The 16,308-nt window shown below is 38.7% G+C and overlaps 1 long non-coding RNA gene across 1 annotated transcript in view; it reads right to left on the bottom strand.

Annotated features, from left to right (window-relative positions):
* Nucleotides 1–16,308, bottom strand: part of LOC141276517 (uncharacterized) — a 136,251-nt gene that overhangs the window by 108,777 nt on the left and 11,166 nt on the right. The window lies entirely within an intron of this gene.

Genomic DNA, 16,308 nt, shown 5'->3' with positions numbered 1-16,308 from the left:
CTTTTCTTGGAGCACACTTGGTACTATTGTCCAGTTTTTAAAAAGCAGGGGATGTGAATAGGAAATTCACACAAGTAGACTGAGATGAGTTCATCTGTAGAAGTCATGAGAAACACATAAATTTATCATAAATTTAAATACCACTACAAACAAATGTCTGATTATCTTTCTGGCAGTGTTCAAATTTACAGAACCAGACTGACCCTCTTAGTGAAAACAATTTACAATGCTAACTAAAATATAAATAACATATTTTTAAATGCAAGCACGAGTGGGTGAGAAAGTCTGGAATTCTCAGAGGCCAAACACTGATTGGGGGCAGGAATCCATACAGTCCAGTGGAGAGTCAAGGCCAGCTTCAGGCTGCGGCCATTTGCAAGTCCAAGGGAACTTGAGATCTGTTGGTTTTCACAGCCTGATTTGGGGGTAGGGTTGGCTGGGATCAGGAGACAAGGCCAGAGCTCACCCACATAGAATGGGATCCTCAGAGTAAAGATAAATGAAGAAATAAATTGTCCTCACTGCCTACCCTTTCCAAGCCCTCCCATGCTTCACACCACATGGATCAGCAAGGCAAGTGGATTACCTCAGACCTTGGCATTGAGTGGAAAGGACAAAACATCCCCTGAGAGTCTATAGTCACAAGATATTCCTCTCTCAGGTTTGCAATCCAATTCATATTACCTGTATGGTCTGAAAAACCTCAAGCTGTGAATTTAGCTTCAAGTTCTATTTTTAGGGTAAGATTAGCTGCTTTAATAAATAAACCCTGTAATATCAGTGGCCTAACACAACCCATGTTTATTTCTTGCTTATACCACATGCAGTTGCCAGAGAACAGGAGCTGGAGGTGAGGTGCTCTCTAACAGAAGCCCCTCTGTCTTCATCACAGGGCTCAGGAGGGCTCCCTGAGCATGTGCATCTACCTGTCACGGGGAGAGGGAGAGGATGCTGTGTGGGGACGCTCAGGGGTGATGTGTCAGAATAGGAAAAATGGCCCCAGTGAATCATGTCTCCCTGTGCCCATCTTATTGTGACTTTGAAGCTCTTCCCATAAAAGGTGGGAATCTACTTCCCCACCCCTTGAAGCTGAGCTGGACTTGAGACATGTGTCAGCCAGTAGAATGCGGGGGACGCGACTTCCTGGGGCTTCTGAGCTCAAGCTGTGAGGGGGCTGGCAGTATCCACATTTTCCCTCTTGGAGTCCAACTGCCATGTTGAAAGGATGTCCGGGTCCCGCTGGAAAGAAAGGCCACATAGAGGCCATGAGAGTTGGGACATCACACGGAGAGACAGGCCACAAAGGGGAGAATCATGACGCCCCAGCTCACAGTGGTAACAAGGCCCCTTATGTGCGAAAGAGACTATCTTGGACTTTCCAGCCCAAGTTAACTTACAGCTTAATGTAGTTGCATAACTGAGCCCAGGTAGGACTAGCAAAATACTGCCCAGTCAACTGACAGGTTCATGAGAAATGATAAAACAGTTGCTGTCTTAAGGCACTAGATCTTGGGGGTTGTTTGTGACACAGCAACAGATAACTGAAATGGGTGTTCATTCAGTTGCAAGGTTTCTGCAGGCCAGGTTTGGAGATGGGTGCACCACTCCACTCATATTCCATGGACAAGAACTCAGGCTCAAGACCATAGTCAGCTCCAAGGATGACTGGAGCAGTCATCCAGTCTCATCCAGTACATAACAGTCTCGTTATGTACCTAGGATGAGGAAGAAAATGTTTTGGTAGACAACTAGCTTGTTTCTAAAACAGAAATGATCCCTGTTTCACAGTTGCCAAGCACTTGGCATAGGCAGAAACAGATAGTGCCTGAAGAAATTTACCTATACTTCAGACTTCAAAGAATCAGAATAAAGTTTGAAATAAGCTGAAAGATGAAGGAGACATAACTCTGGCTATTATAGCTATTTAAAAAGAACCTAAAATAATGTAATGCCAAAAAAACAAACAAACAAACAAAAAAAACTGAATATAAACCAGTTCCCCAAAATATGATGTATCAACACTGATTCAAGAGTAACAGGAAATCTGAGTGGCCCTATAACCACTGAAGGTAAGGAATAAGCACTTAAAAGCTTCTCCATGAAGAAAATCCCAGATTCTGACAGATCTGTGGGCAAAGTTGTACTAAACATTCAAAGAAATGATAATTTAAATATTACTCATACTCTTCTGAAGAACAGCAAGAGAAAGACTATCCCCTAACATTTTATGAGGTGTGTATAATGATGTCACGAAAACCAAACAAGAAGCTCAGGGAATGGAAATTTACAGGATATTCTGTAACATATGTCTAAAAATCTGAAAGAAAATTTTAGCAAACTGAATTGAGCAGAGTATAGAAAACCCCATGTTGGATTTATTCTAGGAATAGGATGTTGGTTCAAAATTATATAAAATTAAATTATATTTCATATTTATACATTAAATTATATATGTAATTATATACCTATAATTTACATATTAAATTAATTTAATAAAATTCACTATATTGACACATTAAAAGACTCTGGTTTCTGGTCTGGCATGTAAGGAGATCGGAAGTCATTACTCTGCCCTAACAAGTAAAATGTTGAACAAACTGAAAACCAACAACTCTTCTTAGATCTATCAGAGAATTCATCCATCCAGCAGGGCAAACTGCTGCCCTAAATATTGGAGACACAGACAGGCAGGTAAAGAGAATTGCAACTTACAGGAGCAGAAACCTCTGCAAGAATCAGTTGGGGGGTAAGAAAATCTCAACTGTAACTGATGAATTGTTGGAGCCTCAGCGTGGATAAGTCTGAGAGTTAAAAACTCCAGGGGGATGCAGTCTTGGGGGAAGAGGGACACCACATTTGTGAGTTTTACCTCCTGGAGCTCTACCAGGTTCTCATAGTGAAGGTAGGAGAAAAATCCCTTCATGCTTCCAGCAGGGGGAGGGAAAAAGTAGCTATTTTGAAATATGCCAGAGCATTCTATTCTTAACAAAGCCTGCCCTCAGGGTAAACTATTTAACCACAGCCTAAACTATTGGGGTTTTATCAGAGTCTAACTGACCTGGAGAAAGGGAAATACCCAGCTCCAGTTCCCTCTAGCCATCCTGCCCCATCTAAGTGGGGGGGGACAAAGAGGCCCTTGTAAAGCCCATAGTCCAGAGGCACAGGCTCATTAAAAGACCAAGACCTATCACAGGACCATGGGACATTTCCTCTCCCCTACCACTCACCACCACATTACAAAAGCCTGTTTACTACGGTTCCTTTTACCTAGTATATCATGTCCTGCTTTCAACAAAAATGACAAGGCATACTAAAGGCAAAAAAAAAGAGCAAGTATCAGAACCAGGGTCAGATATGGGAGGAATGTTGTAATAACCAGATTAGCAATTAAAAATAACTATGATTAACATACTAAGAGCTTTAATGGGAAAAGTGGACAACGTGCAAGAACAGATGGGTAATATATGCAGGGAGATGGATATTCTAAGAAAGAATCAAAAAGAAATGCTAGAGACTAAAACACTGTAACAGAAATGAAGAATGTCTTTGATGGGCTAGTTAGTAGAATGGACATGGCTAAGGAAAGAATCTCTGAGCTTGAGGATATGTGAATAGAAACCAAAAAGTTGAGAGAAAAAAGACTGAAAATAAACAAAACAGAACAGAATATCCAAGAAATGTGAGACAATTACAAAAGGTATAACATACCCACGATGGATACACCAGAAATAGAAGAGAGAAAGGAACGAGATAAATATTTGAACAAATAAGGACTGAGAATTTCCCCAAATTTCAGACATCAGACCACAGAATTAGGAAGCTCAGAGAACAACAAACAGGAAAAGTGTGAACAAAACAAAACAAAAAACTACAGCTGGACATAGCATATTCAAACTGCAAAAAATCAAAGAAAAGAAAAACATTTCAAAGAAGCCAGAGGAAAACACCTTATCTACAGAGGAGATAAGAATTACATGACTTCTCAGAAACCATTCAAGCAAGAAGAGAGTGCAGTGAAATATTTAAAGTGTTGAGAGGAAAACCCTACCAAGCTAGAATTCCTTACCCTGCAAAATTATCCTTTGAAAGTGAAGGAGAAATTTAAAATTTCTCAAACAAAAATTGAGGAAATTTGTTGCCTGTAGGACTGCCTTGCAAGAAATGTTAAAAGAAGTTCTTTAGAGAGAAGGAAAATGATATAGGTCAGAAACTCAGATCTACATAAAGAAAGGAAGAGCATTAGGGAAGGAATAAGTAAAGGTTAAAAAGAATAACAGATTAAAAGAGAAAAAAATATTAAAATAATCTCAATAGAGTTAGGAAGGATGTTTCATGAAATTAAGCTTACATTTATTATGTGTTTAAGAAAGACTCCTGAACAAATTAGGAATGGAAAGAAATTGTGTTAATTTGATAAACTGTATCTTAAGAGGCAAGAAGGAAGGACTATGACAAGCATCTAATTTTATGTGAAAATTCTAATGTGTTTAAGAACAGGAAAAAGAAAAGACAAGAAAAAAGCCTGCTGTCACCACTTCTATTCGGTATTATCCAGTGAAATAAGGCAAGAACTATAAAACATAAGGATTGGAAGGAAAGAAATAAAGCTGTCATAACTCAGAGTTAATATGACTGTCTAGTAAAAAAAATTCCTCCAAAAAAGCTACAGGCATATTATTATAATGAATAAGAGAGTTTAGCAAGTTTGCTGGAACAAAATCAATATGGAGAATTTAAATTTACTTCTGTAAATCATCAACAGTAGAGAAATAATGATTAGCCAAAAACCGACTTAAAATAAAATTGAGTACTAGCTTGTGACTTTCCATAAAACCACTAGCTGAAATATTGATTGAATTTACTTTGAATCTATGCATCTATTTTGGTCAGAATCGACATCTTAACAATATTGAGTCCTCTGATCCTTAAAAATGGTATAGCTCTCCTTTCATTTGTCTTCTCTTTTTCCCTCAGCAATTTTGGAGATTTCATCGTACAGGTCTATCACATATTATTTTGTTCAGTTACCATTCATGCTATTGTAAGTGGTAGATTTTTCCCAAATGGTTGATCACTAAATTCACTTATTTCTAGTAGTTTTTACCCTATGGTTATCACAAAGATAACATTATAGTACATCAGCAGAGAGAGATCAATATTTTAACAACTGGTTATCCTTATGGAAAAAGAATGAAATTGGATCCTTTACTACACACACACACACACACACACACTCATAATTTCCACTGGATTAAAAACTTTAGTTTGAAAGGCCAAACTATAATATTCTCAGGAAATGGTCTGGACAATCATATTTATGATATTGGGATAAGGAAGAATTTCTTCAAGAAGATACAGAAAATTCAGTTGAGAAGAACAAGGTTAATGAATTTGCATATATTAAAATTAGAATTTTCGGATTTTCAGTGCACAGAGAAGCAGCACTGAATAGGAGCTGGGATCTCACACTTGAGAGATTAATGCCCTGGGTTTGAATCCTGGCTCTGCCACTTACTACCATTGTGAACTTCGGCACATTACTTACATTCCCTGCCTCTCTTTTCTCAAAAGTAAGGTAAGGTTGATAATAGTTCCTACATCATAGAGTTGATTTGAGGATTAAGTGAGTTATAATAGGATAGTAAGTATTATGTCATTATGTAAATGTCTGTAAGATAAAGTTTTAAATAAGACATCAATGAGAGTTAAAAGTCAAGCTAAAAACTGGGAGAAGATATTTGCAGCACTTAATAACTGACCCAAAGTGTTAGGATATTTATCTGTTTATCTCCATCCATCCACCCATCCATCCATCCATTCTCTTCCTACAACTCAAAATTAAAAGACATTGAGCAAGAGACATAACAGGCACTTCACACAGAAGGAAACAAAAACTTTGAGGAAAATTTGTCATTGTTTAGGAAAGCTAAAGATGCTCTGATCTTATGACCCAGCAACTTCACTCTTTAGAATATACCCTGAAGAAACCATTATTCTTGCATGTCAGGTGATTTATACAAGAATGCTTATGGCACCGCCAATACAACACTAAAACAAACAAACAAAAACAATGCAAATTTCCATCAACAGTAGATTGGGTAAATAAGTTGTGTAATTCAATTTTTAGAAAATGAACAGTTAAATCTATCAACCTGGATGAATCTCAAAAACACAATATTAAGCCCCAAAAAGCAAGTCACAGAAAAATTAATGCAGTTTGAGTCCATTGATATAGAGTTAAAAACAAGCAATATGAAAACAACATGTTGTTTAGGTTATAAACATAAGTGGTAAAACAAAAAAGAAAACCAGAAGAATGATACAACACAACATTCAAGCTAGTTACCTCTGAGGGAAATGGTAGGTATGGGAATAGCATAGGAAATGGGGCACTTCAATTCTAATAGAAACGTTCTGTTCCATCTATCAAATTGCATTACTGGTACTAGGGTGTTCATTGCATGATTATTCTTTATCTGCTCGTATGCTTTATACCATATTTATTGTATCTACTCAATTTTTGATAAAACAATAGCAATCCATGCTAAAGTTATCACTAGTAGTGGAGAATTATGATGTAACTTTCAAGTGACCACAGAAGGAAAAAAGGAACAAACAGATTTTGATCATGTAGCAAAGGGCAGGAGAAAGAAATTCCCCAAAACCTGGGAGTTCTAAAGTCAAAACAGAAGGTGGCACAAATAAAATTGGCCAAAACAGTTATAACAACTAATGTTCATTAAACTTGCTTATCATAAGGCAATGGTTCTCAGATTGTTTCAAAAAACAAAATTCAGCTATATGAAGAAGTGTATTCCAGGAAAATACAAATGAACAGAACAAAACAAAGAATAGCAATATAAGCATTAGCCAAAATAAAGCTTTTGAGACAGAAAGTTTTAATTTGGGCAAAGGGGTTCATTTAATTTTCCAAAATTATAAAAACTTCATTGAAAAGAGTATAGTTATGAATCAGCCAATTAATAATCTCACAATATACAGCCGTTCCTTATTATTCACAGAGCCCATATTTGCGAATTTGCCTACTTGAAAAACTTTATTTATACCCCCCAAATCAATACTTGTGGCACTTTTGCAGTCATTCACAGACGTGTGCAGAGTGGCATAAAAACTGGGTCTCCCGATGTGCAGTTAACCGCTGAGGTCAAACAGGGTTTCACCTGTTTCAGCTCTCAGGCTGTAAACCAGTGTCCTTTTCATGGTCTATTTAGTGCCATGTTTTTCACATTTTTTTATGCTTTTGTTGGTGATCTCCCTGTTTAAAATTACTCTAAACAAAGAGCTGAAGTGTGAGTAACATCCCTAAGTGCAAGAAGGCTGAATGTGCCTTATGGAGGAAACAGGGGTTAGACACGCTTCATTCAGATGTAAGTTATGGTACTGTGGGCCATGGGCTCAATGCTAATGAATCAAAAATGCGTACTCAATAAAGTGTCTTTAAACAGAAACACACATAAAACAAGCTTATATATTGATTGATGGACAAAAATGTTGTGATCAGAGGCTTGCAGGAACCTAACTTAACATTCCCCTCGGAGCAATGACTTAGTATTTGCTAATTCAGTCTCCCGGGTACTTTTAGAATGTAACTACTGCCAATAATGAGAATCAACCATATAAAGCAAAAAATCATAATCCCAGCAGGAGGATTTAACATGAATCTGAGACGTCAACAAATCAATTAGATTAAATTTATTTAAAATATAGGGAACCTAACAATAAAGTACAATAAACTGATTTTGGCCTCTAGCTTTCTTCTCTGCCCAAAGTCATACAACAACGTCCATAGAGATGAACTTTCCAACGCTCCAGACCCCTGGATCCTTACCCCTTCAACAACTATGTCCAACTCAGTCACCCCCTCCCTGGTTACATTTTAGATAGTCATCACCAAAAACTGCACTGTCTCTAAAATCTTGAGTTTAAACACCCCACTCTCTGTCTGCCACCCTTGTTCTACCTACATCACTAAATCACAAACCCCCATGGCCCCCAATTCTTCAGCTCTTTGGAGGCTTCCAAAATACTGGCCCTGTAACTTTCTGATTGCTTATTTCTTCCTCCCTTCCCTGTCTAGCCCAAAGTCCATGACCTCTCATTGTAATCATTCCCTTGCAAGTACCGCCAGCTCCCTGGTTCTCTTCCAGTCTCTCTCCAGGGAAAGATCTCCCTCCAAGGCTTTATTTGGCCAGTAGCTTATGATCCTCTAGGACTTTGCCTGAGTGTAAGTTCTTCTGGTGGCCTTTCCTGACCACCCCATGCAGAGTGCAGTCTGCTATCTCTAGCTCAAGTCCTTTTCCTTGCTTCTTTCATAGCACTCATAGCAACTTATATTTTATTTGAGGTGTACTCTTTTCTCCCTGTCTCTTGCACTAAAACATAAGTTCTATCAGGACAGGGACCCTGACTATCTTGTTCTCCCTACATTCCCAGTACCTACCGTGATTCCTTGCACATATTAGAAACTCAATAAGGAATGGTTGTACAAAGGAATGATTAGCAAATTTTCTAAGCCTATTAACAATGTACATTATTTCCAAGTGTCTGTCTGTGGAATGATTACAAAATTTGATAACATATAAGGACATAAATATACCTTAATTCAGTAATAGTATAAATTATACCACCCAATTCTTTCACCACAATGTAATAAAATCAAATATATAATAATTGACTCTAACCCACTGGAAATCTAAAAAACTCTATTTTCAGTAACTCTTGGGGAAGAAAAAGATAAAATGAAAGATTACAACTAAATGACAAACATTTTAGAAATTTAAGAACACTATATATCAAAATCAACTGCATGGATCCAAAACTATCTTCAGAAAAATGTATAGTCTTAAATGCTCTTGTTATTAAGCAAGAAAAATAATAAATTAACTATGTATTCATGGGGAAAAAGCTGAGAAAAAAAGCATTGAAATGAACAAAGATAAATGAGAGTTAAATTAATCAAGGTAAAAACAATATATTGGAGATAAAAGGGGAAAAAAGAAAATTATTTGAACATATTAATAAAATAGATAAACTTTTGTCAAGTGCACTCAAGGTAAAGGAGATAAAGGATAAACAAGGAGAGATAAAATTGGGCACAAATGCACAGGGAGAAAATTAATTTAAGACTCTTCTTTTAGCTAAACCTTCTTTTTTTTGCTTTCTCTATATCTTTGCCTAGGAGCCAAGCTCGACTGGAGAGAGCTGCGCAACAGTCCACACAATGGTTTTTCATAAAGGCAAAGGTTCAGCTTCAAAAGGATCTCCCCAGTGCCCCCCCAAATGGAGTAAGTTTCTCTGTCCAGCCCTCAATGACAAGGTTTTTACACTTTCCGTCTGGGCCTCCCCAACTCCCTTCCAGCTTCCTTACAGCAATAGCCTGACCCTTACCTTCTCAGAAAAATTACAGCCACATTACCCTTTAACATGAAATAAAACCAAAAAGTATAATAAGGAAAAAGTAACCAAAATTGACTCTAACTCCACAAGCTCTCTGTCTGTGTCATTCACTCACGCATCTCAAGCACCTAAGACGGTGCTTGGCTCAAAGCTATTGCTAAAAATTCATTAGAGGAGCAAGTGGATACCAGGTATGCACGTCCCCACCCATTCAAACTCATTCTCTCACCACCCTCTTCTGATTCAGTGAAAGCAGTGGCCCTCTTCGCAACCAAGATCAAGCCTCCTCCCCATGCTTGATTGAACTCCTGCCCCTCCCAGCTTCTCAGGGGTTTTACATTATCAGTTATCCTGTTTCTCTTATTCATAGTCTAAACCACACTCTTTCCAACAGCTTTTAAACATGCTTGAGAGTCTGTTCCACTGAAAACATAACTCCTTCAACCAACATCTCCCCTCCAGCTTGCATCCCTCTCCCTCCTGTGCGCTTCCTAGATTTCTTAAAGAACAGTTTCCATTGCCACCAAACGCTCTGGACTGTCTCCTTCTATCTGTTGTTCACATCAAAGCCTAATTGGGTTTTATAAGAGTGAAAAATAAGCACTACGTTTTTTCTTAATAATGTTTATTTTTGTATTATACAAATAATATGTATTAATTGTATAAAAATTTAGAATACACATAAGGATGTATTTTTTTGAATAATATAAAACCATATACAAATGCAATAACCAGAGACAGGCACTCCTCCTTAATATCTTGCTGCAAGCTCTTCCTGGCTCTTTCTTTGTTTACGGTCCTTGATCTGCATGGCGTTGACATGCAAAACTTCCAGCTACCGTGGTTTAGTTATAACCAACAACGTGGTTCAAATTTCAGTTTTCTTGTTGTATTAACTGTAATTGCATAAAGGGCAAACTTTGCTTCTCGCTCTTGGGCCCAGCAACCACTTCACAAATAATAGATATGCATCATGATCAGTGGCCAAAGATATTATTTCCTTCAAAGTCTGTCAGTGATGGGTCTCTGTGCATTTGTTATTCCATTCACACAGACAGCAAACTTTGTACCTGTGTTGCCTCCCTATCTCCCAGGGATAAAACCTCTGTTACATTTTTCAAAAATGAATAACTGAAAGAGGAAATTGGCCAAAAATGTGAAACTTCAGCAAAAAAAAAAAAAAACTTTTTAAGGGATGATGTTGGAAGTGAAATAAGGATAGAATGAATGTAACTGGGTTATGGAAGAAATAGCGGACCACTGGAATGTTGACACTGCTGCCATTGAAGAGGAACTAAGTGAAGGTACATTTATAGACACAAATGTGGAATGTAGTTCTAATGAAAGGATGAAGATGTCCCAAAGGACGTGATGCCACCAAGTCTCTCCATTAAGGAAACTCTCAGACACATGTCATGACTTTGACGGTGCAAAGAATAAAATGCTGGAAGGTGACCCAGACTTTAAAAGGAGGATAACAATTCACCAAGACATAGAAAAGATGCTTGTTCCATATCATACGTTATATGACGAGAAGGCAAGTGATATTCAAACTACTACTGATAATTTTTTAAAGAAATGAAACACTTTAATTCCCAGTGCTTCTAATGTTTTAAATTAGAGTATACTAAATAGAGATTAATTTTACTAGTTTTTCATTTCTTTATACAATTAAAACAGGTTGTAGGGAACAGCTTGCATAATCCATTTTACAGGCTGCACTACCATGCAAAGCAAGGGCTGCCTGTTCTCTCATCCATTCTCTCTCTTCTCTTCTCTCTCTGTTTCTCTCTCATATCAGTACATGCACTGTAATAAAAATGGTACCATAATAGAAATGTTGTGAATCCTACTTTTTTGCTTCACATATATTATTTCCATGTCAACACCATTTGGCATTCAGTGAATGCAAAACATACCACTGGCTCTGGCATCATTCATACAGTGATTTATTAAGACAACATTTGAATTATTGCTTTTGCTTTATGATTATGAAAAGTGCTACAATACGCTGCCTAAAAGTAGAATTGCTAAATCAAAGGGTAGGTGTGTGTATTTTTTAATTAGATAACACAATACTGAACTGAGTTTCTGAGAGTTACACCAACTTACACTTCCTCCTGGAGTGAAAGAGAACCACATCAAAAGTTGGTATTTGTAATCTTTCTAATATTTGCTAACCCAATCAGCGAAATATTTCTTTTCATTTTTTCAAATTGTTGGACTAAATTAAATTTGTGTTGGAGCAAAACACGACACCGTGGCAAATTTCTATTTCACATTAGAAAGTACAAATGTTTAGGTCAGATAGTTTAGAGATACATATACTCGAAGAGGCCTTTTTGTAGTTCTCCAAAGACCTTAACTGTTGTATAGCAATCAGTGATACCTCTGTCTTCATGGACTAGAAAATAGAGGTTACACGGGAACAGAATACCAGTTTTGGATTCTGTTTATTGTTCTTTTCACTGGCCTGTTGGCTACAGATGTTTAGAAGTTCACAGTGGTCCATATGGGTATCTATGTATACTAAAGATGCTTCTAACATTGGAATCCCCAGAAAGGAGAGTAGGGATAAGTAGATATTGGTTAAGGGACTGGTTTTACATTTAAGACTCTAAACATAACACTGAGAATGCAAAGGGGTGAGAACAAAAGTAGGTGTAAGTTAAAACTAAGCAATAAATCAAATTTATTTCAATATCAAAAGGTTAATTATAAACTTTAAAATATAATAATAACTTCAAAGGTAAGCAATAACTTCATAGTTTATTCTGTTGTGAAATAATGTCCTTGCAATTTATGATATTTGGCTAGCAGAGTCGTTTTTTAATAATTGAAAAAAATTTAATATTAGAAGTGTTTAAATTTCCAATTATTCTTGAATCCTCAGAAGGTCTGATAACATGAGACCTCTCATTCCCACATGGCAACTGTAGACAGGGGATGGAAATGTAGGTGCTTCCCTTACAAAGGGACAAGGTCCATAGTTTTTAGCTCACTTTCTTTATTCATTTATATTCCCTGCCTACCTTTTGCTCAAGAGAGTAAACCAATCTTGAATTTCCTTATGATTTATAATACTAGGGGAAAGAAATGAAAACTTATGATGAACTCTGATTAGTGTAGCCATTATACTTGAAAGGGGCAGCAAGTAAGTTTATCACTCTCTTTAGACATTTTATTTCAGGGAAATGATTTTTTTTCTTCAATATTTTTCCATTGAGTTCTTTCTGACTAGCTGCCCAATCAGATGACCTAACGCTTAAACACTGTGAGTTAACACAGTATCTAGGGGTTACATAGATTTCTACCAAATCTTCCATGGTCCTGATGCAAGCACTTATCAGACTTGATGCCAGTGTGATCTGCACTGTGGCTGAGAAACCTAGTCCTTTCATGTAGTATCCCCACTAACACTAGTCCACTTTTCCCTAAGAAAAGTGTATAATCTGCTTGAAGTCACTCTCAATACTTTGTGGGAAAGTTTCAACGTCCTCTGTGAAGGGTTAGGCTCTTCTCCTCTAACTGTAAATGATTTGCTTCCGAATTGACTGGGCTATGACAAAATTCTCAAAATACATGTTTCAGATAAGTAAGTCAATTTACTTAGTTACTTACTGTATGTTCTTCAAAACAACCATCACCAAGCAAGACGGGCACTAAAAAGATTCTCGAGAACTCTACATTCGAGTCTTATTCATTTTTCACACGTTAGAAAGAGAGAAAGGCATTTAGCTGGTTTTCCATGTGAGGAATAGGATCCATTAGGACAATTAATAGAGACACGAACAATGCAAGCTTAGAATGAGACTTCCCAGCCCCCTAAAATAAAAGCTAATTAATCAAGGTCATTCACCCCTTTCTTGATGATCTCATGGCACAAGGACTGTTCCTCAATAAAAGCTCTTTTTCTATTCTGTGACTTACTACAGCCACTCGTGTACTAATTGTCAGAGGCCTGTATCTTCAGCATCTTTAGATGCACCACAGTAACTAGCTCCTTGGTCTGCCCAAAGCAAGCCTTCAGTAAATGCCAGCAATCCACTGACTGACTCACACAGTGCCTAACTGAATACTCTTTATGCTCCTGCTCTGGGCAGGTACATCTCTTTCCTCCATCAAGTTGATTCCTGTGTCCCATTAGCTCTAGTGACTTTCTGTCTGATCTACCCTTCTCTCTTCATCCCTCCCTCCTTGGCCCAGGATCAGGGATGGGCCACCTCTCACTTGGACTCTTGCAATCTCATTCCTATTGTCCTCCCTGACACTGTCGTCCTTCTAATACTAAATTCTGAACATGACACTCCCTTCCCAACTCTTCAGTGCCCTCCCCTCCCTGCAAAATGAAAATTCTTGGGATAATATAAAAGGTCTGCCCACCTGTCCATCTGTCTAACTTACATTTCCCGTTAAACCCAGGATCTTATTGTAAATTCCAGTATAACCAAACAATGTTCCAACATGCCACCTCTCTGAGATCCTTTCTTTGGGTAGGCTGTTTCTTTGGCCTGGAATGTGCACCCCTACCTGTGGGCCTGGGCAACTGCCACTCATTCCTCTCTGCTCCAAACAGCCTCCTCTGAAACCTTCCCCTTACTTCCCTAACAAGACACAGTTGATCTCACTTCACCTGGCGCACACCTCCAATAGAGTATGCCTCACATTGTAATTGAATTTGTTTGGAAGTGTTTCTCACTCATAGACTGTGAATTCCTCCAGGGAAGCAGCTGTCTCTCTTCTTATTTGAATCCTTGGTACTTGTTACTAACAGGTTGAGGGAGCTCTAACCAGAGAAGGCACTCAATTCCAATTCATCTTGATTGAATGCAAGAAAGGACAAGGGTTGACTAGTCATTTCCTTGAAAACTTCATTCATCTATTCATTCATCTATTCATATTCTGTATTCATCCATTTATTGACTGCTTCCTAAAAATGGGTAGATTATTGTAATGGACACTCCTGAGAGGCTTAGTAAAAACGAGGCCACTTCACTTGTCAGGCCAGGGGCACTGAAAGCCAAGCTAACACACTTCAGAGTTTTGCTCAGGGACAGTGTAGGCCAATTATTAGGGACAACACGTAAATATAATAAAGAGAATAATGCACATCACCATCATCATCATCATAATGGTATCTCACATGTGTACATCACTTCACAGTTTATAAAGAACTTAGATGTTTGCAACCCAGTTATCACAATTTAAATCACTAGAAATACTTGGGAGGGGGGTTCTGGGTTACGATCATCTCTAATTTACTAACATAAATGAGGCTTAGAAAGATTACGTGGCTTGGGCTTCCCTGGTGGCGCAGTGGTTGAGAGTCCGCCTGCCGATGCAGGGGACACGGGTTCGTGCCCCGGTCCGGGAAGATCCCACATGCCGCGGGGCGGCTAGGCCCATAAGCCATGGCCGCTGAGCCAGCACGTCCGGAGCCTGTGCTCTGCAACGAGAGAGGCCACGACAGTGAGAGGCCCACATAACGCAAAAAAAAAAAAAAAAAAAAAAAAAAAAAAAAAAAAAAAGATTACGTGGCTTGTCTAAGTTTACTTCGTGTGATAGCCCAGTTCTTTACCCTTTCCTGTACACATACCTTTAGCCATCAAACTTTGCAGTTCTTCCACTTAGACTCTGGTTCTACCTACATAACTTACTTTGACTAATGGGATGTCAGCAAGCATAATACCAGCAGAGGTTTGAAAAGCTGATGCACACCTGGGCTTCCTTGCTCTTGCCCTCTGCCATCACCACGGGAAGCACCTGCCCAGGCTAGCCTGTTGGTCCCAGAGGAAGGAGGGAAAATACCCAGAGCAGAGACTAGTCACCTCAGCCATCCAAACCATGACTGTATAGACAGCTAAGAATCTAGACACGTGAGTGAACTGGGTCAAGGCTAGAAGAACTGCTCAGTTTGGCCCAGACTAAGTCATTACCCTCAGATTCATGAACTAACTATACGCTTATTATTTTAAGCCACTTAATTTGAAGGTGGTTATATATAAGGGATTATTATGACAATCTACCCAGTTAATAAAATTAAAACCAGGACTAGAGAAGATTCTTATTGCAGTCATTCTTTACAGATATTGGCAAATCTGTAGACATTAGGTGCCTGGGTATTGAAGGTTGAATATATCCAATTTCAAGAGTCCAGGTGCCTCTCCATTTCCTGGGGACTATCGACCTTGTGTAGTCCTGTGACTCAGTGAGAGAGTGCAGATATACTTCTTTATATCATGGACAGCTCATAATTTTCTAACTTCCAAAGTATCCCTCCTCTCAGAAAAACAATGTTTTTATAGCGTAATATCCCAGGCTATGCTAAATTGTGATTTGGAGACCAGTTGGAGTTAGATGAAGGCACTCACTCATGGGAGGCAGTTCCTGGGTCAGAAATGGGAGGAAGGAAGAGACGGATGAAGAGGCCAGTAGGAGATGTTTTTTCCCAGCCCCTCTAGCAATCAAGTATATTTAACCCAGGGAGAGAGGAAGGTCATGACACAGGATCCGGAACATGGGATTTGGCCAGCTGGGTCAGGACAAGCGGATGCACGTGGAGGCAGAGATAATGCTTTGGGGCCCAGGTAACAAAGAATCTCTTATAGTGGAACTCAGAATATGACTCTCGTGAAGGGAGAACAGAATGCTCTTCAGTAGCCCTGGACCTTGGCAGCATTTGTTGTGCTGGGCAGAACCGCTCTTGGTGGAGACATGGTACACTTAGGGGCTCGGCATCCGTGGTTCTGAGTGAACCACGCCTCATGCCTCACCACATGTCTCGTGGGTACCAAACACTAGCGAGTGGTCAGGGACAAAATCCAGAAGCAGTGTCCTCCGGGCTAAATGGAAAATCAGAAATAACCAGGTGGCTCTGAAGTGGGTGTTAAG

The sequence above is a fragment of the Tursiops truncatus genome, chromosome 15 (assembly GCF_011762595.2).
Source record: "Tursiops truncatus isolate mTurTru1 chromosome 15, mTurTru1.mat.Y, whole genome shotgun sequence".
NCBI lineage: Eukaryota > Metazoa > Chordata > Mammalia > Artiodactyla > Delphinidae > Tursiops > Tursiops truncatus.
This window is presented reverse-complemented; position numbering and strand designations above follow the sequence as displayed.